This window comes from Portunus trituberculatus, chromosome 31 (assembly GCF_017591435.1).
Source record: "Portunus trituberculatus isolate SZX2019 chromosome 31, ASM1759143v1, whole genome shotgun sequence".
Classification (NCBI taxonomy): domain Eukaryota; kingdom Metazoa; phylum Arthropoda; class Malacostraca; order Decapoda; family Portunidae; genus Portunus; species Portunus trituberculatus.
Window position 1 is genome coordinate 3,839,122 of NC_059285.1, and position 7,500 is coordinate 3,846,621.

General features: G+C 39.3%; 1 protein-coding gene and 1 non-coding gene across 3 annotated transcripts in view; one reads left to right on the top strand and one right to left on the bottom strand.

Annotated features, from left to right (window-relative positions):
- The window catches only part of LOC123511260 (SH2 domain-containing protein 4B-like), a 100,534-nt gene that overhangs the window by 22,223 nt on the left and 70,811 nt on the right, over window positions 1-7,500 (top strand). The window lies entirely within an intron of this gene.
- Window positions 505-588, bottom strand: Trnal-cag. Its single transcript has one exon. It is a non-coding gene; the product is annotated as a tRNA-Leu (tRNA).

The window sequence follows — 7,500 nt, forward strand, 5'->3', positions numbered from 1 at the left end:
TAGTTGTGATTAAACGGTTTTATGTACATTAGGAAAGGTCTGTGAAGGTCAGGAGATTAATGGCTGGAGTCTTCACTGTTTTTATCTCCACGTAAGTTTCTGAAGCTGTATAAAAATGTCAAATAGTAAGGAAGATAAAATGGGAATGTGTCATAGCACTGAAGGGGTTAATGGTTAAAAAAAAATAATAATTAGAACGATTTTTACAGGTTACAGTTATTGTCGGGTTTTCGTGATCGTTTTTTTTTTTTTTTTCCACAAGAACATAAGTCATGAGGTCCACACGTGGCAGTCCCTGTATGTGACATGTGATTTCCTGTCTCCACCCGTCATCCCATCCTTAAAGTTGTCTAATCTTTCGAAGCTCCCTAATGACTCAGCACTAACAAACTCATTACCGAGTCTATTGCATTTTTTTTTTTATCAATCTATTTGAAAACCAGTCCCTTAGTATATCCTTTTTAATCTAACTTTTTCAAGCTTTTGGCCACGTAAAACATATCTTGTCAGGAGTGGGATTCGAACCCACGCCCGGAAGACCGGACTGCGACCTGAACGCAGCGCCTTGGACCGCTCGGCCATCCTGACATGAAACGTAGCTAATGGTGATAATGTATCAGCGGCACTCTTCAGTAGGAAAGATACTGTAATACTCTGGGAAACACGCTGTGGCCTACATTCTCAAGTATTTAGCTGTTCTATATGCACTTCTTTCAGTTGTATGGAAGAGAACAATGTAGCACTGGCACTCTTCAATAGGAAAGATACTGTAATAAGCTCTGGGAAACACGCTGTGGCCTACACTGTCAAGTATTTTGCTGTTCTGTATACACTTCTCTTAGTTGCAGCGAAGATACTGTTTTATGTAATAGCTTATGTAATGTTTACTGACATATATTTTCCAACGCTTCTCATTTCTGTCTCCATTTCTTTTAGCTGAGTGGAAAATGCTGTTTTATATACAAGAAGTGGTACAGTGGAACCATGGGCGCTTTGGTGTCCGAGGGGTCTCCAAGCGCACGGGTTCGAATCCTGTCCACGGTCGGAGTGTAGGTTGGGCTTCCTCACTCGGGGCAACGGTTTCCTAGCGGGTGGGCTTTAAGATAGGAGGTATCACAAAAAGTATCCCCTTTAGCCTATAAATTCCCGTGAAAAGCCCACATGGTGTAAATAAAAAAAAGAAGATGAGGGAAGTTTTAAGACACCATTAGACCTACACGTGGCAGGCCTTATATAAGACGTACCTGCCTATTTTCACCTGTTTCCACCTGTCATCCTTATCCATAAATTAGTTCCTTTTAAATTTCTCCCCCCCCCTAATGACTCAACACCAGCAATATGATCAATGAGTCTGTTCTATTCATCCGCTATTCTGTCTGATAGCCCATTCCTTCCTATGTCCTTAAAGAATCTACCTTCACCAAATCTAAACCCAGATAGTGCAATAAAATGAAGAACACGGTAAAATATTCTTAAACATCTACTAGCCGTTCTTTCCACACTACGAATTGTCTTCAGCGGAAAGTACTGAAGTAAATTGAAAAAAAAAAAAAAAAAGATTCTCAGACATTCCGGCGCCATTATCTTCACATTACACTAAGGAAGATAACGCAATAGAATGAAGGAGAAAACAATAATACGTTCTCAAACATTTGGTCGTTCTGTCCCCACTAATGATTGTCTTTAATGGAAGGTACTGAAGTAAATAAAGAAAAAGATAAAGACCTATATTTTTAAACCTTCTGACGGCTTTTCTTCACAGTACCGTAAACAAGATAATAGAATAGAATGGAGGAAACACACTAACACAGTAACACATTCCCGAACATCAAGTCGCTCTCTATCCACACTAACAATTGTCTCTAGTGGAAGGTGATAGAATAGAATAGAATGAAGGTGATAAAATAGAATGAAGGAAACACAATAACACATTCCCAAACATCAAGTCGTCGTTCTATCCACTCTAATAATTGCCTTTTGTGGATGGTACTGAAGTAAATAAAACCCCAAAAGACCAATACTCTCACATCACAGTAAGGAAGATAAACACTATTGCACATTCTCAAACATCAAGTCACTATCCTCACTATTAAAAAAAAAAAAAAAAAAAAAAAACTTTATCCATTGAAGTAAATAAAAAAAAAAAAAATAAAAAAAACTATACTCTTAAACATTCCTACGCTTTTTTCTCCACTCCTCAACAGGCGCTATAGTGGAAGGAACGATTTTCAAGGGTGTTTCAATGATTCTGGTGATGGTTTGGCAAGGCTCCTGCGTCATCTGTGAGAAAGACGCCCTTGAGGACCCAGCTAATGGCCTCTGTGGTCCCTCGTGTTAGTCCTTGTGAGGTGGTGTTGGGGGGAGTGGTAGTGTTGCAGGTTTGTTAGTGTGTGTAATGACTAATGAGCGGGTAAGGCAGACAAAGATGGGTTAATTTGTTCTGTTAATTAGTCCTGGTGAATGAAAAGAAAGGACATTTAGCTAACATCATAGGAAAAGGTAAGAAAAATAAAGGAATGATAGAAAGACGAGGAAAAAGAGAGAAGGAAAATAAGAAATATATCTTGATGAATAAGAGCATTAATCTAACCTCGTGACAGAAAAGTAAGAAAGAAAAATTAGAAAGATTTGCCTAACCTCATGACAGCGAAGAAAGTAAGAAAGAAAATGAGAGATATTTACCTAACTTCATGACAGAAAAGAAAAAAAAAGAAAGAAAAATCTCATAAAAGCAAGAAAAGAAAGAAGGAAAGAAAGTAGGAAGGAAAATAACTGTGCATGAACAAAGATATTTAAGCAACAATTTTTTTCTTCTTTCTGTTTTCCTTTCCCTGTAAGTTTTCCTTGTTTGCATTCTCGTCCTCCAAGACTAGAACGTTCGCCCGCTTGTGTCTCAGTGAAAGTCCGTATTCATAGACTCTCTGCTTTCCCCACTATCCCTATTTTGAACCTCTGCAAAGACGATTAGCCGGGTTTCCAATAGTGTTTCTCTTGTTAATTGTGTGAAAATATTGTTAATCTGTCCATAAAACCATCAAAACACTCTTAACCCCTTCAAGTACTGGGACACATTTTTACCTTCAGATTTGTGTACCATTAGACCATTTTATTGACATTAGCAAGGGTCTATGGAGGTCAGAAGGTTAATGGCCACAGTCTTCACTATTTTAATCCCCACATAAGTTTCTGAAGCTGTATAAAATCACCAAATAGTAAGCAGAATGAATATGAAAACGTGTCATGGTATTGAAGGGGTTAAAAATTCGTGCAGTTTCATTTTGAGATAATTAAAAGAATTCTGGGAGCGATGTATAGGTTTTTCAGAATATGATCTTTAATAACTAACATAACCTGGTGGTGGTGGTGGTGGTGGTGGTGGTTAGGTTAGGTAGTGGTGGTGGTAAATGATGATGTTGGTGGTAGTGGTGGTGGTGGTGATGATAATATTGGTGAGAGCATTGTTGTTGTTGTTGTTGTTGTTGTTGGTGGTGGTGGTGGTGGTGGTGGTAGTGGAGGTACCTGTGGTTGTGGTGGTGGTGGTGGTGGTAGTAATGGTAATGTTGAGGAGAGTATTGCTGTTGATGCTGGTTTTCGAGATAGTGGTGGTGGTGGTGGTGGTGGTGAGGCAGAGAGGAGACGACTTGGTGATGGCGAGTGATGGAGTGAAGCAACAAAGCCTAGGAGGAAGTGAGGTTTGTTCTGCGGCTGAGTGGGTGACCGCAGATAGCCCTGGTGATGATGATGATGATGATGATGATACCATTATTACAACTCGTATTAATAACAACAACATCAGCAACAATAACATCACTACCATCATCACCATCACATTACTGATACTTGTGGTTGGTGGTGATGCTTTCGTGTTTCCTCCTCCTCCTCCTCCTCCTCCTCCTCCTCCTCCTCCTCCTCCTCCTCCTCCTCCTCCTCTTATCGTCACCTAACCTCAATGTTGCAACACCAAAATACCAGTGAATTAATTAGTCTTCCTTCTCACATAACTGGTGGTGGTTCTCTCTCTCTCTCTCTCTCTCTCTCTCTCTCTCTCTCTCTCTCTCTCTCTCTCTCTCTCTCTCTCTCTCTCTCTCTCTCTCTCTCTCTCTCTACTTTTCTTTCTTTTTCTTTCAATTTCTTTTCCTCTCAACACATCTAAACAATCTTGACGCACACAAACACCATATGCCAGTGTGTGTGTGTGTGTGTGTGTGTGTGTGTGTGTGTGTGTGTGTCTGCGTGTGTGTGTGGAGGGATACAGAAGCAGCCACCCATCACACTAGTAAAAGTTAAAAAACACACATGTTACCTGACGCGTGGCTCCCTGCGGCTGCCTTCACACACACACACACACACACACACACACACACACACACACACACACACACACACACACACTCTCTCTCTCTCTCTCTCTCTCTCTCTCTCTCTCTCTCTCTCTCTCCACCTTTTCACCTTTTTCTGCTTCCACTTTCCATAATATTGGTCCCTTGTGTGGTTCAAGAGGGTGGAGTCTTCTGCCTGTGTGTGTGTGTGTGTGTGTGTGTGTGTGTGTGTGTGTGTGTAAGATATAGATTGCCTGTCTGTCTGCGTGTCTCATTTTGTTGTTATCAGTTTTCCTCTATTAATCTTATCGTTATTATTCATTTTTCACACCTAATTAACTTGATTTATGCACTTGTTTATCTAGGTTTACTACTCTCTCTCTCTCTCTCTCTCTCTCTCTCTCTCTCTGTCTCTGTCTCTGTCTCTGTCTTATCTAATGTCAAGGAGGTCATTAACACAAGCCGTAACCCTCTCACCTTCACCTCTCACTCTCTCTCCCACCACCAGGACAAAGCATATTACATACCTATACTTACTGTGCTGTGTTTACTGTGGCGAGTGTCTGTGGTGAGTGAATAGTGTCTCAAGATGTATGTATGCCTTGCCTTGCACACTGAGGATAGAGAAGGCAGGGGTGTTGTGGAGAGGAAGGGTTGGTACTCCTGTTGTATATATTGGTGTGTTATTGTTATTCTATCTTACTTCTTACGTCTTACTTCTTACTTCAGCTCTTGGCGAGGAATCTGTCTCTATGTGTGTGTGTGTGTGTGTCGTGTCGTCTGTTTGTCTGTGTTTGTCTCTGTCTGTCTCTGTGTTTCTCTATCTTTGTCTGTCTCTGTGTTTCTCTATCTCTGTCTGTCTCTCTCTCTCTCTCTCTCTCTCTCTCTCTCTCTCTCTCTCTCTCTCTCTCTCTCTCTCTGTCAATCCTTCATTTTATGCTGTTCTCTTGTGTTTGATCTCCTAACTACTTGAAATTCTAGCTTGTAATTTGGCAAGTTAATTTGTGTTAATTTTACGATAATAATGACTTATATAAACTACTACTAATAATAATTTTGGAACCACTCATATAAAAAACAGCATTTTCGTAATTATCTGGACTTTCTTCACTTCTGAACAAAACAAACAACAACAACGACAACAACAAAAATTAGTATAGTATGTCTACAATTTTTTTTTTTTTTTTTTTTTGTCTTCAGCTGCTTACAATTAAGAGTACACGTGACTCCTTACATGTTCCTCATTCGTATTTACTTCCCTGGTTCATTTCACACACTGCCTTATCGAGCCGCCTTTCTCTTCCCCCGCGCCGGTGTCAACACTTTCACTGGTACGGTTGTGTGTCTATTACGGTTGTGTGTCTGTCAGCATTCAGAGCGATGGGGATGTGTTTGTATGGACACGCTCAAGAAAGTGGCATAGAATACACAGGAGGTTTAATTTTGTGTGTTTTTGGATATTTAGCTGTTTTAGAGTGTAGTGCAAGAGTAAAATCTCTAAATGAAGAAAAAGAGAAAGATGTAATATTTGACGTGGTGTAAAAATAAATGTCTAGAAAGAATGGATAATAGAGAAGCTTTTTATTAAGAGTACAGATAAGAAAGAAAAAAAAAAAGAAATATTTAACGTAATACACGAATAAATGTCTAAAAGGAAAAATGAAGTGAGAAGTTTTATTTTAAGAATACAGAGTTATACAGGATTATGGTACGTACAATGATGTTTAAAAAGCTGCACGTGATTATTGGGGGAAAAAAAAGAAAAGAAATCGTTAGCATTGGAAAGGTCAAACGTGTCTCCACAGTGAACACAAGAGATCAGAAAATCGATACAGTGAATATAAGAACGAAAGGAAAACTGCAAGAACCCATCAGACCCACACGTGCCAGTCTCAGCCCAGTACACCACATACATCACCTATACCTGAGTCAACCTACTGTACCTATCCATTAACTGCTACCCCTCAAAACTCCTCATTAATCAACACAAATTCTTTATTTACTGACTAAATCAACTTCCTTAGTACTGGGACGCATTTTTACCGTGGGTTTGGGTACCATTAGACCATTTACTTACATAGGAAGGGTTTATGGAGGTCAGAAGAGTGATGGCCACATTCGTCAGTTTTAATCCACCACATGAGTTTCTGAAGCTGTGTAAAATCGCCAGATAATAACTATATAGAGTAAATATAGAACACGTCATGGAAGTGAAGGGATTAACATGAGCTTTGAGCAAGAGGTGTGAAAATATGAGAGCACAAAGGGAGAGTGATTGGCAAGGGTATTAAATAAGGAAAAGATAATCCATAACGGCATCGGGTGAATTGTACAGTTGCCGAGGGTTGTTGTGTAATGTGCAAAACGTTTCGGACATAAGCTTAACTCCTTCAGTAGTGCCGTGATGCGTTTTTCATATTCATTCTGTTTACTATTTGGTGATTTTGTACAGCTTCAGAAACTTATGTAGGGATTAAAATAGTGAAGACTTTCGCCATTAATCTTCTGACCTTCATAGACTCTACCTAATATGAATAAAATCGTCTAATCACAACAAAACATTTATGATAAAAATGCTTGAGGAAAGGAAGTGGCAAGATATCAGAGCACGAGGGAAGAATGGTTATCGAGGGTAATAAGTATAACAGGTCACTGATAACATTAATAACAGCACTGAGTCGTGAATTATTCAACACTGATAACAGCATTGAGTCGTGAATTGCACAGTTGCTCAGGATCTTAATGCAGTGTATAGAACGTTTCAAACAAAAAAGAAAAAGAAAAAAGAAAAAGTAAGAAAAATAAAGTGTCTTAACATCTACCTTCACCTATCACATCTAAAGTTCTTCGAGCTGTCGGATTGGGTCTCAATATAAAGCAGATCTGTGTATTAATTCCCCGTGAAGACTTAACCCCTTCAATACTGAGGCACATTTTTACCTTGACTTTTCTGTATATGATTAGACGATTTAATTTGCATTAGGAAGGGTCTGTGGAGGCGAAAAGATTAATTACCGGAGTCTTTACTATTCTAATCCCAACATATGTTTCTGAAGCTGCACAAAATCGCCAAACAGTAACCAGAATGAATAAGAAAACGTGTCTTTGGTACTAAAGAGATTAACATTCACTAGACTTTCTATTATAACATGACTCCTTTCAGCAGCTGTAGCTTTCAATC